Source organism: Oryzias melastigma, linkage group LG22 (assembly GCF_002922805.2).
Source record: "Oryzias melastigma strain HK-1 linkage group LG22, ASM292280v2, whole genome shotgun sequence".
NCBI classification, from domain to species: Eukaryota; Metazoa; Chordata; class Actinopteri; order Beloniformes; family Adrianichthyidae; genus Oryzias; species Oryzias melastigma.
In genome coordinates, this window is record NC_050533.1 from 6180396 (window position 1) to 6204874 (window position 24479).

The window sequence follows — 24479 nt, forward strand, 5'->3', positions numbered from 1 at the left end:
AATAATCATGAGTTAACTATTATTGTTGAATTTTTCCGCCCCTCAACAAATCAAAACTGGGACACTGATGCCTTTGTGTACTTCTGTAAATCTTCAAAATAAACTTCAATTCTCCTCCAGTGTTGGACCAGCTGATCACCTCAAGCTTCTCACAACTGTGGACTGCTCAGCACCTCATTAGACCAGATGAATCCCTGAGGCTGCACACGGACACACACATATACACAACGTAAACACACAATATCCTCCTTTAGGGACTTCTTTCAGGCCAGAGAAGAGGATGTTTTTTGTGTTTCTGTGCACATGAAGAGAGCAGTGACTCACATCTTTTCTTATCCTGAGACGTTTCCTTGTTAAATGCATTTAACCTTATAAGGCCGACAGAAAAGAAGCTGAAAATATGCAACTCTGTAATCCAGAGGAGAACGAAGGCTGGCAGAAGCTTCCAAACCTGCATCAATATCGGACACTTCCAGCCCAGACAGCAGCTTCACAGCGAAATAACAAGTAATGAATGTGAGGAAGCGGTAACAAACAGCTCCGCAGAGCTGCATCCTGCCTCGCCTGGAGCGCTGTAACCCGGTCTCCGCGCCGACGTTTGCTTCAAAAACACATTCAGGCTGATGTCATGCTTCTGGCCGCTCATGTGAATAGAGTCGCACAAATCAGACGTTAGACACGCACAAGCAAACGCTCACACTGGCTGAGACGACAATGGACGCACAAATAAATCCAACGTAACGCACAGAGACAGCTGACCTGAATTCGGCCGCTAGACACTTTACCCAGCAAGCCAAAGGCAAGCGGCGAACACCCGCCGCCTCCCACAAGAGCCACAAACACAAACAAATCTGACTCCAATAAACAAGTGACAGCACTTTTAGTGTTTGAGGGTTTGAAGAAGAATCATTGAGCCAAAATAGAAGGAATAATTGTTTTTTGCTTATAAATATTATCATAAATATTATTTATGTTGATGAAAAATAATGGCCAACTTTATTTAAATGAGTTATTAATGAGGTTCTGATGGAGTTTTAATAAGGTGCATAAAATCATGCGATTTAAAGGTCCCATAATAATGAAAAAAAAAAAACTTTTTGAGCTTTTAAGTGTATTATACTGTTCAATCCTCACTACAAACAACCCCAAAGCAGTATTTTGATCCGTTTACACATTTTTGAGTAATCCTCAAAAAACCTGCGCTCTCAACAGCAGCCCCTCCCATACCCATGAAAAGAAGCGAGTCCTCACATGCTGACATCACAAGTTAAGAACCGCCCCTCCAGGAAGAGTCTGCTCCACCCCCAGGATAACACAAACAATTTCTCCACGAAGCTAGCAGTGATCATCTAGCTCCTGGTGGAGAAAGGGCACGGACTATTTCCTGGTGGAGGAAGGGCACGGACTATTTCCTGGTGGAGAAAGGGAGCGGACTATTTCCTGGTGGAGAAAGGGCACGGACTATTTCCTGGTGGAGGAAGGGAGCAGACTACTTCCTGAGCAGACCATTTACTGGCGGAAAAGAGAGCCGATTATTTCCCGGTGGTGAAAGGGAGCAAACTATTTTTTAGTGGAAAAAGGGAGCAGATTATTTCCTGGTGCAGAAAGGGAGCCGATTATTTCCTGGTGGAGGAAAGGAGAAGACTATTTCCTGATGATAAAAGGGAAAGACTATTTTCTGGTGGAGGAAGGGAGCAGACTATATCAAGGGGAGCTGAATATTTTCTGGTGGAGAGAGTCGGCAACGAATAGAGAGAACTGGTTTGGACGTGGATTATTGAGAAAAGGCAAAAAGGTAAAATAGATTTTTGATACAGAGATTGATGATGCTTCAAGAAGAAGGGAAACGTTTACAGCCAGTGCTAATCAGAACAATATTCTCATCATTTCAATAAATCCTGAAAAGTTAATCTGGTGTTGTCTGCATTTGTTGACAGGATTTCACACAAAATGAATCCATTAGGCATCACTATTCTGTCTGTGCCAAGTTTTGGAGATAAATGCCCAGGTTGCACTATATGAATTAAAACAAAATGATAGGCTTAAGAAAACATGGCACGGCCCCTTAAATTTTTATGCTGTATTCTCAGTTATAAATGATGAGCCAAAAATCTCATTACGAGGAAAAAGTTATAAAACTCCACCAACAACTGCATTATGACCTTACGATTTCATTTTATAATAAAATTTGTTTGAAATAATACAGGTTTTTATCAATTACAGGAAAATAACGAGCAAATTTGAAACATTTTCAACTAAAAGACTTCCATTTTAACTTCCGGTGATGCACAGTCGGAAAATTTCATGTCAGGATTAACCTGAGTTTATTAGACTGAAGATAACAGACCCCAAAAACAGCTTCCAGGGATCTCCATTTAACATGTGTAGGAATATGGAAATGAGTCTGTGGCAATGATCTGCTCATATTTCAGGAACTCTCGTAAGAAAAGTCGGATTTATTTACATCCATGGGGAAAAAAACAAATAATGACAAACAAAATACTTCTAATTCATTAGAAGGTGTTGAGTGTTTGCACATGCTGGACCAGAATGAGACGATGTGGAGCCAAACCAAAAAGTTTCCCATGTTCCTCGGCGGTGAGAGCTGAACGTTTTGTTCTTGAACTCTTCAGACAATTTGGCCGCTTTTTAAAAGAGGTTTTTACAGTTTTAACTAAGGCTTTGGGGAAACAGTAGTTTAAAGAACAACATATACTTTACTACTAAACAACAAAAAACACACAAATTAAAAAAATGATCTATAGACATGCTAATAAAAACTAACAGTCCTGCATAGGGATGATTCTTCTACTTTCTTTAAAAAGAAAAATACTAAGGGATACAGGACTTCTGCATATTTTTATCCAAAAAAATGTAATAAAAATGAACTTTTTAATGAAGGTAACATTTCCAAAATGTTTTTGCATCATTTCATGGCCATTTTTTGTATCAATACATGCATAGTTTTGTGTTACAATCTTTTACTTGCAGACATATTGTGACACTTTGCACTCGACAGCAGACGTCAGACTTAACCACAAACCAACATTTGCAGCTGAAGGCCACAATTGTTAAGTCACAACAATGAAGTATCTCCAAATGTTGAAGATTTGAAGAGAACAAACAAAGACAGCCAAAGGGTTTCCAGCTTAACAAAGTGGATTCTGGTAACTGTTGCAGTTATGTGGAGACTGAAACAATAATTTCATTTAAAAAAGTAATTTAAAAAACTAAATCTGATTTTTCCAGTGTAAAGTGACCTTAAAGTCCCCTGAAGACATTATTTTGCATGTTAAAAACATGATTTTCAGTGGAATGGGTCTTTAAATTATACTCTAAAATCCGGGGTGTCAAATTTAATCGCACAAGGGGCTAAAATCCAAAACACATCTTAGGTCGTGGATCGAACAGGATATACATTTATGAACACTCTGAAATTTTAAGACTTTAAAACTGTAATTTTTTAACATAATAATGATGTGTGAGAATGCTGTGAGCTGAATTTGTCTGCTGAAGATGCTAGTGCTGATAGCTGAAAAAACTGAAGCTCATAGCCAGCTAAAATGTTAGCTAAATGCCAAATTACCCTAAAAACCAAAACAAAAAAAATACTTTAATTAGCCAAAATAGCTAGCATGTAACTGAAAAAATAGCTAAACTTCAAGTAGCCTAAAAAACAGTTTAAAAAAGCCTAAATTAGCCAAAACTGCTAGCATGTAGCTGAAATACTAGCTGAAAACTGCCAAAAAAATCTTAGTAAATGTCAAAATAGTATAAAAAGCTAGCAGAAAGCCAATTTTTACAACTTTAAAACTGTAACTTTTTAACATAAATATGAATAATAAAAAGGCAGGAATATTATTCCAGAATAAATCAACTTTAACCTTAATTTTCAATATTTTACTTTCCATAAAAATATATTTTGTCAAAATTATACAAGTTAGAAATAAGTGCAAGATAACATAGGGCCATTAATAACAATAAAATAAAATGATTTGATAGAATTACCCAGAGGGCCGGATCCGGCCCCCGAGCCTTGACTTTGACACATGTGCTCTAAATGAGCCCCGTTTACCTAAGATATTCAATACAAAATAAGTCCATCTGATTGGTCAAACGGATAGATACATTTATTTGCTAAACACCTCAAGCTCCTATAGGATTGTTTTAACAAATTTGTAAACATTAAGGTAATAATTTATCACGATTTACCCCATCTTTTGCGATATGTGTATTGCACAGGCTGATATCGCGATTTATGATACATTTGCGATTTATCGTGCAGACTAAGAGTAGATGTCTGGATTTTCACAGAAATCCTTATAAGAGCAGGTTAATTCTGGAGGGCTGAGGCCAGACTCACACATGTGTGCAGTGTGAGTCTGTCGACTGCTGTTCCTGTCCATCAGAGGGTCATATGAGGAGCAGATTAGGGTTTCTGACCGCAAACCCCTGTCGCCATGGTCCATCGTCACTGAGCCGGAGAGACGGGTCATCATGACCCACCGCTGAGTCACACACTCCCCCAGATCACCTGCACCACCGCTGTCACAAACACAGTCTAAGGAAGCTGCATCTAAATCGGGACTTTGGGATGCGACCTATGTCTGTCGTCGCCCTACAAAACTCCAGCGGTTAGACCGATCCATTTCCAGACATGGCTAATTACAGCCATTAAACATCACCGTAACAACAGTCTTTTTTTTAGTACTTCACAGTACAACTAAAAAGGTTTGATTAGACCTCTATATGGGTTTCAAAAGTTACTGGTCACTGCTAAGACAGAAAATTTGGAGAAGCAGTTTTTGATCTTGAATCTAGAAGAACTTTTTTCAGTACATGCAGTTTTACCAGAATTAAGATGTCCTAGTATATTCACACAAAGTTAGAACTGCAGCAGCTGAAAACTGTTAAAATAAGAAGCAAAATCCCACAAGATTCTGATTAAACATTAAATTTAAACCCAAAAATTTGGGAAAAAATACAAAATGGTCAAATTTAGTTATAAAAAAAGAGGAAAAAGTGCAAACAATGACAGATATAAAGCATAAATCCTTCAAATAAACCATATAGCAAAAGAAATTAAGAGTTTCTGCTGCTGCCAATGACAGAACACTATTTCACAAGTATAATAGTCACAAAAATAAGCTTAAAAGGTTTGGCTAATGGAAAAATGAAAATGTGAACTTATCGACATAAAATCTGAAAGATAATAATCAACATATGAGTTTACATCTAAACCTCAGTGTGGCTAAAACACCATTTATGGAAAAATACACACACGTTAAAACCACAGCAGCAGCTCAAGAGATTTTCCTCATTGATATCAGATAAAAAGTCTGTTTGTTCCGACGCTGGAAGGATGCATTCATCATTTTATTATGGAGGTAAAAACAGACAATAAAACCGTCTGTTTTTTTGAAAAGTTTTCATGTTTGAATAAAAGCTTTAGTGACTTCAGGCTTGGATTCAAAGATTCAATTTTTAATGTTCTGAACATCTGGAGTTAAAAGACTGAATAAGATACACAGCAGCCTCTGTGATGAGTGAGATGACATAACCTCGTCCCACATTACCAGGCCTCTAATCACAGTTTCCATGATTTGTTCTGCATGCCGTGATCATTAGTAGAATTGGTCAGACCCTGACTCACCATCCTGACATTTTCTCTCTGGTCATTTTCTCCACATTAAAGACCCATTCCGATGAAAATCATGTTTTTAACATGTTCTTGTGGCATTTTTCTGGTGATGGAGGAAGAAATGAAGCTTAAAATTGCTATTTTAAAATTGCAATTGTGATAATTTCTTTATTCAGAATATTGCTCACCATCTTCGTTGCACCTGTAATGCTAGTTGGGGGGGAAAAGTAAGAGAGATGTGAGAAAAGTGTAGAAAAGTTGAGGCGGGCTTGCGCCAGTATCAATGTTAAGTCAATGGTCAACCCGGTCGCAGTAAAATGCGTACATATGCCACGACTTTGCACTCTGAAATACCGTGTATAATATACGCCAAACACGCTTTTTGCGTGCATATGATACGCAATGGTAGAGGATAGGTTGTGCCGGCGTACAATATACACGCTTTTTAGGTTTCGTTTTGATCACGTGGTCAGAAATCCTCCGGCTCTTTTCTAAATGACGTCGTTCCTGGTTAAGGTTAGGATTACGGTTATGGTTAGGGTTAGAAAAGCAAATTGTTCGTTTGTGGGGCTGTCTGTGATGCTCACGGCTCCACCAGGGGACGTGTCAAACGTGGAAAACAGACTTTAACACGTTTAGGACCACGCGTATTATATGCACGCAAAAACCGGTTTTGGCATATATTATACACGGTATTTCCCAAATCGTGGCATATGTACGCTTTTTACTGAGACTGGGCTCCAATGGTACAGGTGCGCTGTGAGGCGAATGGAAGTCCTGCGGTGAAATTAAAGCAACTGACACGGCGCGAAAGTCTGCCAGCAGCTGGATTTGAGCGCAGAGGCCAAAATGTGAAGATGGACAAGTTGCTGCGTCGCATCTGCCAATTAGGAACTCAGCTTTGGGCACGTTACGTTTTCAGTGACCCAATCAGCGGTAAAATACTAATCCATTACAGGCGATTTTGTTCTTTCGCACCGCGGCGGTTTCCTGGCAGCAGCCAGCGTCCCGGACATCAGTAGAGGTTGCTCAATACGCCGGGAGACAGACAGCCTGCTCAGGTGCGTCTTGTGTCAGATGCTAGAGGCACACGGGGGAGGGGAGCGACCACGCTTTGGCAGTTAAAATGTTGCAAGAGTGTATACTGTATTTTCCGGAGTATAAGTCGCAGTATTTTTCAGTTTAGCTAGGAATGCGACTTATTTTTTTTTATTTTTTTATTTTTTTTTAGACATAGAAAGGCTCATATATTTGTTATTTTTCCAGTAAACAAGGGTTGTCTTTAGCGGTTGTTTCCTCTAACACTTGCTAGAGGGCGCTGCATCTGAGTAGTAGTATTTGCTACTGACAGTGGCAGAAGAAGTGTCGTCAAAAACAAAAAAACTTTTATATTTTTCATATACAGATCAAAAGATTAGCCTTCTTGTATTTGTTTATTTTTAAATAAGCTGGGCTTGGCGGATTTGTTTCTGAAACGTCAAAACTTTTCTCCCAAAAGTGCGACTTACACTCCCGGGCAACTTATATATGATTTTCTTCTTCTTGATTTGACATTTTTTGTTCTTGCAACTTATACTCGGGAAAATACGGTATGCATGTGTATATATATATATATATATATATATATATATATATATATATATACATACACATATATACATACATACATATACATATATACAAATAATGTATATCTATACACATACAGTACATACATATAAATATATACACACATACATACATTATATATATATATATGTATATTTATACATATACATACATACACAGTCAATGGTTGCAACACATTGGCACTCCCAACTCATAAAGCGGCTGGTCGGCCCGCTAGCTCAGACCACTAGCAGTGCACTAGCTATTAGGCTAAAGGCAAGGACTGCTAGCTATATTTTTAACATAGCTAGCAGTCCAGGGTTTTAGCCCAAAGCTAAAAGCTAATCAAAACACTCAATCTCGAAGCACTAACCTTTATTTTTATTTTTTTTTTTAAGTATGGACCATGAACCCAGAGGAAAGAGTATGGATTACGGGCAATTTGGGTTTGGCTGTTTCTGCATTGGACAGATCAAATCCGATTAACACATTTCACACATCGTGACAGCTAACGGGACTTTAACTTTAAGATTAACTTTAAATATGTGCCGCCAACAACAAAATCCAGCCTTTGACGTCTTAAAATATGTGCGGGCAATGCAGCAACTTGAATCTTGGCTGCGCAAATTAAGTGTGGCCAACGTTGAATTATGAATATTGGATCAAAGTTTAAACTTATATTTTGTACTGATTATGACTATATGAATTTCTAATAAAGAAAAAAATTAAATCCTTAAACTGTGTGTTATTCTAGACATTTAAATATTGGTATCAGCAAACATCGGTCACAGTTGCAGGGAAAATATCGGTATCGGCCAGTCTCTGTTTAACAGGAATGCTTTTTTTATTCTGAATTTAGTTCAAACTGTTGACTTTTGGAACAACAGCCCACACTAAAGTCACATGTTGCACAGAAGAGATGGAGAAGGACCAGACAAGATGATGACAGTGGTGCGAGCTGCCTCTTTCCGCCTCTCCGGGGGTATTTTACAGCCCAACATACAAACAAGACCATAAAACTGGATCTACCTCACCTCTCCCTCAACTCTCCGCTCTTTCTAATAAACCTACAGCTGAGGAAAAACCTCAACAGACGGCAAAAACAAATTAGTCTGCGAGATGGAAACGATAAAGGCGCTACATGAGGATTTAACAGACATTTAACACCTTATGAGGTTCATTACAGTTTTGGATGAAAGCAAGGCATTAAATTCAGTTAAAGTAGTTGGATTGCTTGTTTACAAGAAGATTCTAAAAATAAGATGTATTGTGAGACGAAAAAAACAAAAACACCCAAGTGCTAATGCACAAACTTGTCATCTGTTGGGTTATTTTCTCCACTGCTGTTTAGCGTCTATTCCTGGAGTCATGTGACCGCAGCCGCTGCTCACGGTCAAATGTCCGTCTGGCTTTTCCAAACATAAGTACCTGTTTTTCAGTCTGTTTGGCAGGGAAAGGCACATGGCATCATCAGGTGTAAACTTACTTTCCCTACAAAAAAACACCTTCATCATCTCTCCACTCAAAAGTTTACCCGGTTCTTTTCTTTTGTCATTTTCTTTAGAAACGTCACGTTGGAGCCTGCAGCTTTCTCTTCACACAGCCCAGATTAAAGAAACTTTTTGTCAGGATGGATTTAGGACCAAAATTTAGGAGAGGCATGGCTTGAAAGGAAATAAAAAACTTTATTAACAAATTGGAACATGAATTCAATGGCTAGATTTAAACTAGACAGGAAGGAAACCGAAAAAGCTGAATCAAAAGAAGGAAAAAACAAACAAACTATGAGAAACTGAACCCATTGTGACTCTAAATCCTAGAAAGAGAACTTAACAAAAGCAGAACTTCAAGACAACAAAAAAAGCACAAGTTAAATTTGATTTAGTTTATTGATTAAATTCATGCTTATAATGAAGATTTAGAATTTCTACATTATTTATAATCATAATGTGATTTACAGCTTAAATAATGTTCTTATTTACATTATTTTCCTTATTTATTATATTTTTATGGCATTTATCGCATAATAATAAGATAAAAAAATTATCTGTTCAAAACTAACATAAAGCTATTGTTTGCTTAGAAAAAAATGGGTAAAGAATAGTCAATAAATAGAAATGAAATACATTTTTTTCCATTTTAAACCAATTTTTAGTGCAACCTCGTCATTCTTTTTTTGTTACCTTTTTTTGCATTTTAATGATTGTTTTTTTTTTCTTTTACTGTGTTGACCAAAGATTCAATCAAACTAGTAATTTTAACGGCCTGCTCAAACAAACAGTAGAGCACTTTTAAAATACATTGATTGTATTACTACCCGAGGCCAGTAAGCACCAAAAAAATAAAAAATAAAAAAAGATTTTGATTTGGTTTAGTAGCTTTTGAGCTATATATGATTATGCAGTTAATAGGCTAAAAAATGTCATTTTTTAGGACATCATTTCTGAAGAGCATCAGGAATTCATCCAAAATTCACCTCTAGAGTCTGTTAGCCAAAATAGCTAGCATGCAGCTGAAATTTTAGCTAAACTCCAAAACAGCCTAAAAAACAAAAAAACAAAAAAATCATAAATTAGCCAAAATAGCTAGCATGGAGCTAAACTATTAGCTAAACTTCAAAATAGCCTAAAAAACCTTAATAAATGCTAAAACAGTCCAAAAAGCTAGCATAATGCCATTATAACTTTCAACTTTACTACACTCTGACTCCATATAATATAAAGTAAAGTAAATAAAGTTTTTCATCTGCTCCAGATTCACAATTTGAATAAAGAAATATTTAGAAATGCTATTTTTAGTTTTCTTTAGATATGTCCGTCATTGAGAGAAAATGTAACAAAAACTCGTTAAAAACACCAAAAACACAGGTGGATTTTAAAGGGTTAAAGTTCCGTTGGCTCCAGATCTGAGTTAAAAACATTTTCCTGACTCTCCAGCACAATAGAATAAGACAATGAAAGAAGGGAGTTTGTTTATCCAGCTGGGTTTGGTCACAACAAGAGCAAACAGAGTGTGTTCTGCCTTCTGCATGTAGCTGCAGGCCACATGTACATGTGTCTCCACTGTCAAGTCACACATCTGTTTGTAATTTGGTGGCGCAAATGCAAAATTCACAAAGAGTGTGGCTTATTAGACTCAAACAATGCAGAAGCAGGGAGCCAAAGGCAGAACTCAAGAGGGCAGACGGGGTTACTGCTGTTATCCTGCATGCATTCTGAAGCATCTGTGCAGAAACTTTAAGAGCTGAGGTGACGCACTTTCATGTCTTCCTCATACTTGGAAACGGATGAAAACAGCGAGAGCTCTGGTTATGAGCCAGCATGTCAGGAGAATAAAGACAATGGCTAATGGCTACAGCATGCATGACTCACCATGTCACTCATTCACGTGTATGAACACACACACACACACATATACAAACAGCGGGTTGAGCCTAGAAAAGAACGTTCTCTCATTATAGCAGGAGTTCAAAGGCAGACGGGGAGCGCTTGGCTGTTACTGTGGCTCTAACTGGCTGCAGGCCTGGATCATCACACTAACTAATGTCACAAAGTATTAAACGTACACACTGCCACGTAGCTCGGCAAGTCACACACTGACACTGCCTGCCAACAGTGATGGCAATTATAGACTGGAATCAGTGTGTCATTTGTTGCAGACAGACTCAAAGCTCTATAAATATAGTTATTTATTGAGAATAACTCGGACAGAAAATAGAAAAATCAACTTTTTTTTCCTGCTTTTACTAAACGGCTGATGAGTCATTTCATTTTTGCACTGAAAAAGGCTGAGCACTTTCTGTGCTAGATCTTTATGCGCACTCGCTACCCAAAGATAATATTTATTCTGTCTCTAATGCATTAAATGTTTTCATTTATGTAAATTAGACTCAAAAAGCCAAATTGCACAAAAAAATGATACTATTTTCCTTAAAATCTCCCTCAATGAGAACATTTTATGGTGAAGGGATGCTTAAAGTTTGGATTTAGATCCCCAAACTTTCTCTTGTGAGGGCCACACAACTGTTTTCTTCTCTGACGTGGGGCCGGGGTTATTTGTAGGCTAACAGAAAAAGTGTAACAATCACAGCCTAAATGTAAACATTTACGGTTTTCCAGGAAGCCAAAGATAGCAAAATTTAAATAATTCATTTATGTCATCTTCATAGATCACACTAAAACATTTTAAAAACTAGATATATAGCATTGCCTGCAATAATGCTAGGGTGAATGCTGTGAGCTGAATGTAGCTGCCAAAAGATGCTAGTGCTAATAGCTGAAAACACTGGTGTTGATAGTTGAAATGGCTGAAGCTAATGGCTGAAAAAGCTGTAGCAGGTAGCTAGCTAAAATATTAGCAAAATGCCAAATCAGCCTAAAGAACTGAAAAAATTTAAAATTAGCCAAAACAGCTAGCATGTAGCTAAAATATTTGCTAAATGCTAAATTAGCCACATAAAAAAAATAATAAAATGTGTAATATAGCCAAAACAGCTAGCATAAGTCTAAAATATTAGCTAAACTCCAAATTAGCCTAAAAAACTGAAAAAGCCTAAATTAGCCAAAATAGCTAGCATGTCGCTGAAATAAAAGATATGCCAAATTAGCCTAAAAAACGGAAAAAAAGTCTAAATTTGCAAAAACAGCTAGCATGTCGCTGACATATAAGCTATATGCCAAATTAGCCTAAAAAACGGATAAAATTAGTAATTTAGCCAAAACAGCTAACATAAAGCTAAAATATTAGCTGAACTCCAAATTAGCCTTAAAAACGGAAAAAGCCTAAATTAGCCAAAACAGCTAACCTGTGGCTAAAATATTAGATAAACCCCAAAATAGCCTAGAAATCCTTAGTAACTGCCAAAACAGAAGAAAAATAGTAATACAGAAAAAGTGAATCATTATAGTGTGAATACCAATAAATAGTCTATCATCTCCCATCACAACACTGGAATAAAAAGTCACGTTCTACGCGGGTCTCGATCAGCGTTTCTCATCTGTGTAGGGGGCCGGGCCAAATGTGAAGCCGGACATGATTCGCGAGCCGTGGTTTGGGGACCCATGTTTTAGATAAAAAGCATCTGTACAAAAGTGATTTCATTTTTGGCTTTAAATGTTATATCTGTGGTTCAGTGAGTAAACGGTGAATCTGAATCTAAACTTTATTTAAATGTTTTAAGAAATACTAAATAAAGTTTAAAGGTGCCATAAAGTGCTGACAGGAAGTTGGCAAAAAGAGGTTGTCAGATCAGGAATCTACGGTGGCCCTGAAGTACAAATCACACCAATAAATCACTCAATGCAAAAACATATTAAAGATCACAACAAAAAGTAAAACAATTATTGAAAAAGCCAAACATATATTTTAAAAATCAAAACAAAATTCCTAAAAAAATGAAACAAAATAAAAAGGAAAAATTTTGGAAAACAAACAAAACAAATTTTGCTGGAAAATGTTTTTATTTATTTATTTTATTGGACGTCATTAATTGGATGATGCTTGTTCACTTTTTTAACAGAAGGTTTTTCGCAATATCTTCCAACAGAACTTTGTTTAAGCTTTTAGTGACAGCTTAAGTTCAGTGATTTCTCCATCAACTCTTTACCGCAGGTTGATCAGACATCCTTCTGGTTTCCTTTTCTTCAAAACTCAAACATCTTCATCCAATCAGTGACACCCAAAATACCTACCTTCTTTTTCATTTCAGTTTTTAACATTTTATTTTGATTTCTGACAAATACTTTTGCTTTTTTCCATTTTGGTTTCTTTTGTGCTTTGATCTTTCATAATGTAATATTTTTTTATTGATTTGATTTTTTAATTGTTGTAATCTTTGACATTTTTATGCTTTAAGTGATTGGCACTTCAGGGCCACCGTAGGTCACGACAGCAGCCAATGGGAAAGCTGAAGCACAGTTGATCTGATAACAGTGGTGAAACCTTACTAAAAAAAATATAGATTAACTTTATTCATAAAATTCAAACAAAGATGAAAGGTTATCTTAAGTTTGATATATCGCTGTATAGATTAATATTTCTATCGTTTGTTTAATTTTATTTTTGTTTTCATTGCTTGAAATGAACCGTTTCCAAATCCAGATCTGGCAAACTTTTCATCTGAAAAACTACAGAAAATCACCAATAAACTGACAATATTTAAGCTAAAATACAAACAAAAATTGAGTGTAAATCATCTAAAGCTTATAAAAATTAAAGTTTTCCCTTCAGACTCAAAGAGAAAGATTTATTTTTTAATTTTAAATGTTAGTGGGATGTATAGGAGGGTTTTAAGATGGGTATATAAAGCTTTAAAGCTTAAATTATCTATTTTTATATATATATTTAAAGAAAATACCATAACACAGTGACTTGGTGGCTCCTGTAGACTTTTTAATGTCGAGCTACCTGTATTAATTAGGGGGCCAACAACATGCTGCTTTTAGCTTTAAGTAATTAAAATAAGAGATAAGAATAAACGTTTACAAACAAAACTGGTGACAAAAAAAAGATAAAGCAGATTTGGGAAATAAATGAGCTACAAACATTGAAAATATCTTCCTAAATCCATAAAAACCTCATTTTTTGATGTGAAAACACTGAATTCCCTAAAAATGCTGATCATAAACCCTTTCCATTTCCCTTCCAGGAGGCAAAAAAAAGCTTTCAGCCTAATGAGAAATTGGCATTTTATGCCATGAATCGATAAGCACAGACAGCAGATTATCATCCCTGTTAGCAGGCTTTGCCATAAACTGCAACGAAGCCTCCTCGAGTTCGCCTGCTGCTCCTCGCCGCGCTCCGCTGGGTTTCTGCTTGTGCGCATATTTGCATAAAAGTTGAGAAGGCAGTAAATGCTCCATGTCAAGGAGGTATGTGGGCGTCTCCTTTTCTGCCACGACTTACTAGTAAATGCTGTAAGTGTATACGCGGGTGAGGGCATCTTTCCGCGTAACGGGGAGTCAGCAGAACGACGGCAAAGTTTCCAGTTCTCCAGAGAAAGCAGACAGGCAGTCATCCCGTCTGTGTACTGCCAAGTCTTCAAAGAGCACATCTGTTTGTTGTTACACGTAAATGCCGACGCACACACACAGCAGGATGAAGACACAACACTGCAGACGCACAAAACTATTGTAAACTCCATGAACGCATTCAAATTTAGCCAAAAATACGATCAGAAACGTTTGCATGAATCCAGCTGCTTGGAGTTTAACCACCACAAACAGAAGCTGAATTCTAATCCGTCTGGATTTGCTTTATCCAGCGTCTCAAACTCCACGCCTCTAAAGAATAACTTTAAAAACATAAAGCCATGAGACTGACTAGTTCTAGTCATCTAGATATCTCCTTGTTTTAAGAAAAAGCACTTTTCTTTTTCAAATAAATCTTTCCTCATCCACACTTTCAATTTACCTCATTAAAGTGTTTGGGATTACCTCTTCAGAGATCAGATTTTGGATTATGGTTTAAACACAAAGAGAGGAGCTTGAAAATGTTTGACTTTGGAACCAAACATTTACTTTTTGGAATCAACCGTTATCAAAAACAGAGAAACATTGCAGACATTTTCTTAAAATTCTTTTCCTTTAACACTTTCCCTACCTGCTTGTTTGTGTACATTACTCCTCAAAGGCAGTAAGTAGCAAAAACAAAAACATTAATTTATAGATTTTGTCTTGATTGGGTCGTTTAAATCCTACTCCAATCATCTTTTGATCTATTTCAAAAGCGTTCCCAGTAGTCTTTTAATTCTGAGTAAGTCGTTTTTAGCCAAAAGTCGTTTTCATTTCATTAGAAATTTCCTCTAAGTTGTGGGTGATACTGTTGGAATGGGGTAAGCATGCCCTCATTTCCCATGATCCCTTAGTTTTAAATCTCTCCCGGTCGATTACAGCACCCCCCCAACTGATAGTCAGGTAAAATTAGTTAAATGCTAAGTTAGCCTAAAAAACTGAAAAAAAAAGCTTAGTTTAACCAAAACAGCTAGCATGCAGCTGAAATGCTAGCTAAACTAAAAAACAGACTAAAAAACAAAACAAAAACTCCTACATTAGCCAAAATAGCTAGCATGCAGCTGAAATGTTAGCTAAACTCAAAAACAGACTAAAAACAATAACAACAAAAAAACTACATTAGCCAAAATAGCTAACATTTAGCTGAAATATTAGAAAATATTAGATAAACTCCAAAATAGACTAAAAAACAAAAAAATAAAGCCCAAGTTAGTAAAAACAGCTAGAAAGGTGCTAAAATGTTAGCTGAGCTCCAAAACAGCCTAAAAAACAAAAACACCATAAATTAGCCAAAATAGCTAGCATGTAGCTGAAATATTAGCTAAACTCCAAAATAGCCAAAAAAGCAAAATAATCCCTAATTAGCCAAAATAGCTAGCATGCAGCTGAAATGTTAGCTAAACTTCAAGATAGTCTGAAAAACCGTAATAAATCCCAAAATAGTCCTAAAAGCTAAGAGAATGCTATTCTAACTTCCCACTTTACTACACTCCAACTCCATATAAATTTAATTGACTATTAAATTAGTCAATTAGTTGTCGATCAGTCGACTAATCGTGGCAGCTCTAAAGAGAATGGACGAAACTCGTCTCACCAACAAGATGCTACAAGCTTTTCTCAAACTGCATTTCTTTGTTTACACAGATTTAAATAAATGTTTTTAAAATCCAGTTTTAATCTTAACTAATTAGAACTTAGACACATTATTCCTTAAAAATAAAATTATGTGAAATGTACCACAAACCACCACAGAACTCATTTCTGATTTTTCTCTGTTACATTGATGTCACACCATGTGGGTTCTTATGGGTTAATTTTCTTCATATCTGTCCTCTATTGTGAGAGAAAAACTACAAAAACACATTTTTTATCAAAATAGGTCTTAAAATTGGTACATAAATGTCTTTAATTTCCTGATCAAAGACTAAAAACTATGAGCTTATAAGAGGAGTTTTTAGCTGTGGATGTTCTTACGGTAAATGTCCCACAGGAGAAGCAAAGTGAGCCCATCTTGAGAGCAGCGTTGGCATCCTGATGTGTAAAACCCTATAAATATCTCCTGATGCCTGTGGCTTGAGTGGCCCCAGTTTCCCTGATTCAGCCTAAATGATAAATACCTGAGATGCCTCTCCTCCATGTGAAGGTCATTTTTCACACTCGCATCCTCTCCTCGCCTTCTTGACTTCTGTCTGCAGCTTACCTCACGTCTATAAACATTTAAGAACGCAGACACATTTAGATCTTGAACCCATAAAGTCCTTCAGTCTTTATGGGGATTTTGGGTTCCTTTTTTCATGTAGATGTTCAGAGAAACCACGGACTAACTTTCAAAATAAAAGCCCTGCTCTTTACACATCTATGAATGGAGACGACCTTAAAATATAAAATTCTCAATTAAACTTTTGATTTTATTTTAAAGGATATAAAAAAGGATGATTTAACCAAAGAATTTTTTCTTTTTAAGGGCTGTGAACATTAACGCACACGATTATTTAACTCGAATCAACGCGACAACATTAATTGCTTTACTTGTTTGCTTTAATTGTATATTTGTATTTTTCAATTCTTATATTTGTATTTTTAGATTCTTATTTTATTTTCATTTTGTGTTTGAAACAAAGAACAATTAAAAAAAAATAATGCAACTTAATTTACTCATCTGTGTGTCAACATCTTTGTTTTTTGGAGTAATACTGCTAAAAAACATTTTTAGAATTCTGCTTATCTTACTGATGATGTGTTTTGAACACTTAAATTACATTTCTGGGTTAACACTTGATAAATTTAAAAATTTCAGACAATAAAAAGAAAGGAAAAAAAATCTCTTTTTGTTTAAAAGCCACATATTATTAATAAAATGTACCTAGTAAAACATTGTGATTATTAGTGATCCATCACAACAAAAAAGTGTGAATAATCTGATTTAGTTTTTTCTTTTATTTGTTGATTCACAGCCTTAATTAAACATTTGTTTTTAGATTGTGATTATTCACAGATAGTAGTCAGGAAATACTGTCAAAAAGAAAAAAAAAGAAAGTTAATTGCGATTAATTTTGACCCACTTTGCGATCAATTAGTTAGTTTTTTCTCCTTCCGTTCAAATGAACCTAAAAAAGGAACAAATTCGTCTTCAGGCTCCTTTGAGCGGATGAAGCCGCGATGTCATGAAATGATAACCAAAAGATGAAAGTAAAAGTTTGACTGATCCACCGCCTGTGAACTTGCACTGGTGTTGGTGCGTCTCAGTGTGCACGCTCACGTGCACAGCCTCTGAACCGCAGGCCGTGAGAACTCAGAGGATTTCCACAACAAAAACAAAAAAGTTATTTTTAGGTCTCCACCGAGGCCGAGTCATTGTGATGATTTCAAACTGTGACGATTCACCGATGAACAAAGATTGAAAACAGGAAGATTTCTTTATATGAGCTTTTGTTTTTTAATGGACAACAACAACACAATCCCAGCTGTCTCTACGGGCCTGAACACTGAAGCCACTCCGTCTCCAGCAGAGCTCCGGATCGTGTTGCTGCCTATTGTGAAACTCCAGACAATGCTGTTCTAGAAACAGGAGTGGATCGCTGTTTAAACACCATTTCACCGTGATAAAATGACACTAATTATACACACATAACCACATCAGTGCACTCCACATGCAGTTAGATGCTTTTGAAATCAACGCTCTGGATTTCAGTCTTTAATCAGGAGAAAGTACAAACGGCTGGAGCTTAAGAAAGTGCTACTTTTCTAAAAGTAGATGTCTTCACCTCCCTGTGTGCTGGCACTCGTCGTCTGAACTAAACACAGTTCATGTGGAAAACATGTAAATGCCAATTATTTGAATTTAGTTTATTTAAATCGCTTAAAGAAACCAAATGTGTCAAAAAAGTTTGACTTTAGACCAAAAACGAAACATTTAAAATATAATTTGTTAGAGAAACTGTTCGTCTACAAGTATAAAGAAAATCCATCGTAGTTTCTCCATTCAGATAAACTGAAGTAACACTGGAAAAATTATCCGTTTGATATAAAGATGCTTTACTTCGCAGATAGAAAAAAAAATCCCAGTTGGAGCCACAAAGTCCAACTTCACCCTTTAGAAAAATAGATCTCTTATTTGTATTTATGCTTTTGTTGTGATAAATTACTATTTTTTTGGCATAAATAAAACAAATTTAAAAAGAAACTAGCCTTTTAATTACTTCCTTTCAAAATAAAAGATGCCTTATGGCACAAAGGATAAACTATTTATTTGACTTTTTGTGGTGCATCTCAGGGAGACATTTTTAATTCTAAATAACCAAAATTAAACTAGAGCCTTACCGTAGATTTCAAACCATAAGGTACACCTAAAATCTTTTAATAAATAAACACATGCATGAGCACATGTTGCTTTTTATCATGCTTTTATCTTACATATTTATCTAAATGTATCAATTAAATTCAAAATAGTTGTCTGGATCCGTTTGAAATCTGCTTTTCATAAGAAGTCAGTGTATTTAAGAACATAAATATGAACATTTCTTAATTCATAACTATGGAAAACATAATTCTATTCAGTAAACAGTCATGTATAGTACAAGTTTTTTTTTATCTCAACAGTTAAATGTTAAATTTGATGTTTTGTTGATTTGTCTCCTTTCTGTTAGCCCAGATGAATCTTTTCATAATGAAAGGATTTCATATTTTATTTAAAAATGAAATGAAACAAAACAAAAAGAATAAATTAAATGCATTTAAAGACTAGAGATACAAAATGCTCAAGATCTCTGATGCATTTTAATTTAATTTACAGCAAACATTTAATTGATAATTGAGTGAAGATTTCTAAAAATAAGAAAATGACTGTATTATACTAACAAAACGTGAATAAAAGTCTAAAAAGCACCTGTTTAGTTTGAGTTTATTTCTGAAATTAGTAGAAATTAAAGAGAAATTCCCCAAAATATTCATAAATCTTTAAATAAATGTGCATTTGTTGCTGTGTATGGGAAACTCTGCAGTTTGATGCTGCACTGGAACAAATAAAAAGTTTTAGGCACACAGAGAAAGCCACTCAAGTAGCAGTTTTATAAAACAAAAATCTCCTTTTTTCTCTTCCATCATGACTCACAAAGAAGCAAACACGATCGGCACAAAGAGGGAAAAATGAGAAGAGTGCCGCCTGCCTCTGACTGCTGTGGATTGTGGAAAAAAGCTGAAAGCAGATTAGAGAGTGAAGCTGGCATCCACTTCAGTCAAGAAAAAGAGAAAAGAAAACCAAAAAAAAAGAGCAGAAATCTATGCGGACGTCAAAAATGAAAGGGGGACAAAATCCAGGTGACACGACCACAGCAGCTGCAAAGAGGACTCTGACTCAAACCCACAGCAGGACAACCGCCGATGAAAGACGCTGCTGATATCAAACCCCACATTCCCAGTTCCTGCCAGCCAGGCAGGGAAATTCAGCCGAACCAAAGCGGATTTCCATTAGTGAACTCAGTAGAAGGAAACTGCAATAACTTTTAATACTTTTATTGGAACGATGTTGTTATGACAACATAATCTCAGTGATGAGGTTTAAATTAAAACGAAGCTTCTAAAATGTTTTTTTCCTTGCGACTGGAGGCCAGACTTTGGAGGAACACAGCTGTTGTCTGAGCAGATCGAACAAAAGATAAAAAGAGAGAAGATTTATGAGAAAAAGCAAATAGAACAATAGAAATTCTTAAAATAAAAAGTTCTTTGTCAGCTTGTGTGTTTCCAGAAACAGAAAGGAAAAATGAAGTCTTCTTTAAATATCAGGGGAGTTAAGAGCAAACAAATAATTCTGTCAGATGTGAAGTGAATAAATCTGGAAGGTTTTGGAAGATAACCAGGTTAGTTCAACCCGTTCCTTGTTCAAACGACGCCTTTCGGAAAGCGTTTAACTCCACCTCTGGCATCAAAAACAAACAAGTAAAGACACAACGGCTCATCGCAGAGAAAAAAAATACGACATCAAAAGAAAACGACTCCTGTTTGAGTTCTCCAGAAGTTACTCCCAGCTGTCTGTCTGTACGTGTCTGATCCAGCAGTGTCTGTAACCATGGAAACCAGATGGACATAGAACTACAGTCAAGAGAAGTGATGCTAAACAATCTAGACGTTTTGTTTCGTTGTTGTTTCAAATAAACTAAGAAAAGTCTTCTCATTTCTTTTTTGGAGTCGTTTAGGTTCGCTGTACTGCTCAAGGGCAACCCCACCTGCTTAATTTATGTCCCATCATGCCCTGCTTTTCCAGAACCAACAACTTTCCGGCCAAGAGGGAATAAAAACGGCAACAGCAGCAGTCACTCGTGAAAAGGAATAAAGCTTCAGGCCACAAAAAAGAAACAATGTGGCCCCAATTTGGAGATCGGGAAATACACGCTGTAGCCATCAGTGCAGAATAACTGATTTAGAGGAAAAAGACAGAAAAACCTTTAAAATTTTAATAAAAAGCTTCACATTGTGCTGAAATGTGAATCTGATAAGTCCTTAGTGACCGTAGTGCAGGGGTGTCAAACTCAATCGCATAGAGGGCGAAAATCCAAAACACAACTTAGGTCGCGGGCCGAACAGGATAAACATTTATTGAACACTCTAAAACTACATTTTTAAACTTTAAAACTAGAACTTTTTAACATAATTATAAACTAGATATATAGTATGAGCAGCGATAATGCTAGTGTGAATGCTGTAAGCTGAATTTGGCCACTGAAGATGCTAGTGCTGATAGCTGAAGATACTGAAATTGATAGCTAAAAATGCTGAAGCTGAAAACGCTGAAGCTGATAGCTGAAAACAATGAAGCTGATAGCTGAAAACACTGAAGCTGATAGCTGAAAACATTGAAGCTGATAGCTGAAAACATTGAAGCTGATAGCTGAAAACACTGAAGCTGATAACTGAAAACACTGAAGATGATAGCTGAAAACACTGAAGATGATAGCTGAAAACACTGAAGATGATAGCTGAAAACATTGAAGATGATAGCTAAAAACACTGAAGATGATAGCTGAAACACTGAAGCTGATAGCTGAAAACATTGAAGATGATAGCTGAAAACATTGAAGATGATAGCTGAAAACACTGAAGCTGATAGCTGAAAGCACTGAAGCTGATAGCTGAAACACTGAAGCTGATAGCCAGCTAAAATAAAAGCTAAATGCCAAATTAGCCTAAAAAAGAAAACAAAAAACTTAGGTTAGCCAAAACAGCTAATAATGTAGCTGAAAAAACAGCTAAACGTTAAAATATCCTAAAAAATGAAAAAAAGCTTAAATTAGCCAAAACAGCTAGCATGTTGCTGAAATATGAACTAAACTCCAAAAAAGCCTTAAAAATCAAATTGAATGCCTAAAAAGTCCCAGAAGCTAGCAGAATGTCAATTTTTGAAACTTTAAAACAGTAACTTTTTACCTTAATTATTAATAATAAAAAGGGCAGGAATATTTTTCTGGAATTTGTCAACTTAAACTTTAAATAACTTGCAATATTTTACTCTCAATTTTACTTATTTTTACTTATTTATTTTACTCTTTTTTTTTCAAAATTATACAAGTTAGAAATGAGCGCAAGATAACATCGGGCCATAAATAACAATAAAATAAAATAATCTAGAGGACCGGATACGCTTACCCGGAGGGGCCGGATCCGGCCCCCGGGCCTTGACTTTGAAACATGGCTTATTGTGTTTAAAATGGCAAAACATCCTAAAACTTTATCAATGTTCTCTGATTTAACTGAACTTCAACGTACAGGGGCGGTCTCAAAATTTAGAAACAAAAAATGTCATTTGAAATAATAGATGGTTGAATTGGGCTGATTTAATGAGTTTAAGCCTAAAAGAACAAGAATTCCGGCAACTTTAGGTTAAAATTCCTGATTTTCTAAATGCATCAACACCAAATCATATTCTTTTTAGGAACTTAGGAAAATGGGAACGAAAAAAAATATTTTTTCCTTTTTTTGGGAGGTGGGGCATTTATCCATCCATCCATTTTCTTGACCGCTGTGTCCCTTTCGGGGTCGCGGGGCGCCGGAGCCCAACCCGGCTGCTGATGGGCGAAGGCGGGGTACACCCTGGACAGGTCGCCAGTCTGTCGCAGGGCAGGTGGGGCATTTATTCCTTTAGAAATTAATTATAGTTGACAATTCAGCAGGAGTTACAGGAGTTCCCATAGAATAAACAGGAATGGCATTTCTCCTGAATCTCCACCGTTAATTAAAATCTTTGTGAGCTGCATGTCGTTCAATGTGAAGTTCTAAGTTTTTAATTATTTGGCAAAGAAACGAAGCTTTCAGGATTTAATAAGAAACTCGTTCTTGGTAAGACACCTTGAACCAAAAAATAAAGAGCAAAAACAGAGAAAGTGTCAAAAGTAAACTTCAGAGATTCTGTTTGATGAAAATAGTTGGGATTTTATAATATAGCTAATTAAGACATAATGAGACAGAAATGCTCAAATAAATGAAATGTAGGTAGAAAAAAAAGAAAAGAGTCAAAAAGTTGTGCTAATTCAAGCCTAGATGAGCTTTAGAGGAAATGATTTTTTTTCGGAGACAGGCTTGGATGAGTAAATGTAATGAGCACAACAGATTAGACAGGAAAATCAGCAAAAGAAGATAAAAAAAGATGAGGAAATGACATCCAATTTCCAAACCTTCTGAATCGCTTTTGGGACCACTGGGTTGCTGGAGCCTATCCCAGCTACTATTGAGCAGAGAAAGGGTACACCCATAGACTGTGTCGGTGAACTGGACTGAGTGAGAGTGACATCACCCATAGAAAACAACTTTCTTCTGGTTCCAACAAAATCAAGTCAATTAATTCGCTAGACAGACGTGGCCATGTCAAAACCAGAAATTATGGCATTTCTATGGCAACCATTCTCGCCAATCAAGAGTGGGCGTGTTGGAGGGCCACATCCCCACAACTTGAAAGTTTGTGAGAATTTGTCAAACGTTAGAACACATACATTTGAGGTATCAGTTTATAACTTGAATAACTAAGAAAAAAAAATAGGATTATCAAGAACATGTAAGAAATTAGAATGACAGCAATAGCTGTGTATTTCTCAATAGAAGTCTAAGGGGTATAGCAGATACTTCCTGTTTGGAACACGTGGGGGGAGGAGTCACTTACTCCAGATGTAATATTATGGTTCAAAATGACTCAAACTGCAGTATGCTAGGATATTCCTGCAGTCTGAATGAATAGACATCATCATTTTCACTCCTAAAGATGCATTTACACCGAATGCGATTAGCGCAACAAGCGTCAATGTGAAGTCAATGTTCAGGCGCGATCTGAGGTCCTGCGGCGGGATTTGAGCGTCGGGCATGGCACACTGAGGTTGAGACGTCGCGTCAACCAATCAGGGACTCAGCTTTAGGCACATTTTCAGCGACTTGGTCAAAAGGTAGAAAAATACATCCAATATGGCCGCTCAATGCGAGGATTTTTATCCTGAACTTCTATCCGTTTTAATCTGCCGTTGGGGAGTTCCCGGAGACTATTGATGGGCGAAGGTGGGATACATCCTGAACAGGTCGCAGGCCTATCACAGAGCCCATTGACCTGGAGTGATCACACCTACTATGCTAGGTCCAGCAGAGCTAGCAGGTTCTGCTACCCAGGCTGCCGGTCCATGGGCAGTGGAGCTACCACCGGTGGTTGGATGCCCATCAGACAGAGATTTGCCGCAGGGGCTGTCATAGCCGGTGCGATCACTCCAGCTTCATGGACTTATGATTTTATTCCTTATTTTAATCAAGACAATAACAAAAGGTCCTCCCGTCTCAGGTTAATACTCAAACTTGGCCACAGACAGACGGAATACACTAACCCAAGCTACTCGCTCAACATCATCCATGTTTTCGATTACACAGCAACAAATGAATTCCAGAAAATCTTTGGCAGTCGTTCCGCGGCGTCAAGGCGTTGAGCAATAAATTTGACACACACCAAAGAGAGACATGAATTTGAGGCGCGAATCACGACCGGTTGGTGAATTGTCTGATCTATTTGGTTTGCATTCACACACACCCCTCTCAAAAGTGAACCAAAGACTGAAGCAGATCAAAATATCGTGTCAGGTTAAGGCCCTGGGGCCGGATCTGGCCCTCCTGGTAATTATATCCGGCCCTCCAGATCATTTTATATTTTTGTTATTAATGGCCTGATGTTATCTTATGGGCTGCACGGTGGCGCAGTGGTT

At 36.7% G+C, this 24479-nt stretch overlaps 1 protein-coding gene across 1 annotated transcript in view; it reads right to left on the minus strand.

Moving 5' to 3' along the window:
* LOC112145374 (serine/threonine-protein phosphatase 2A regulatory subunit B'' subunit alpha) overlaps window positions 1-24479 on the minus strand; it is an 84146-nt gene that overhangs the window by 42088 nt on the left and 17579 nt on the right. The window lies entirely within an intron of this gene.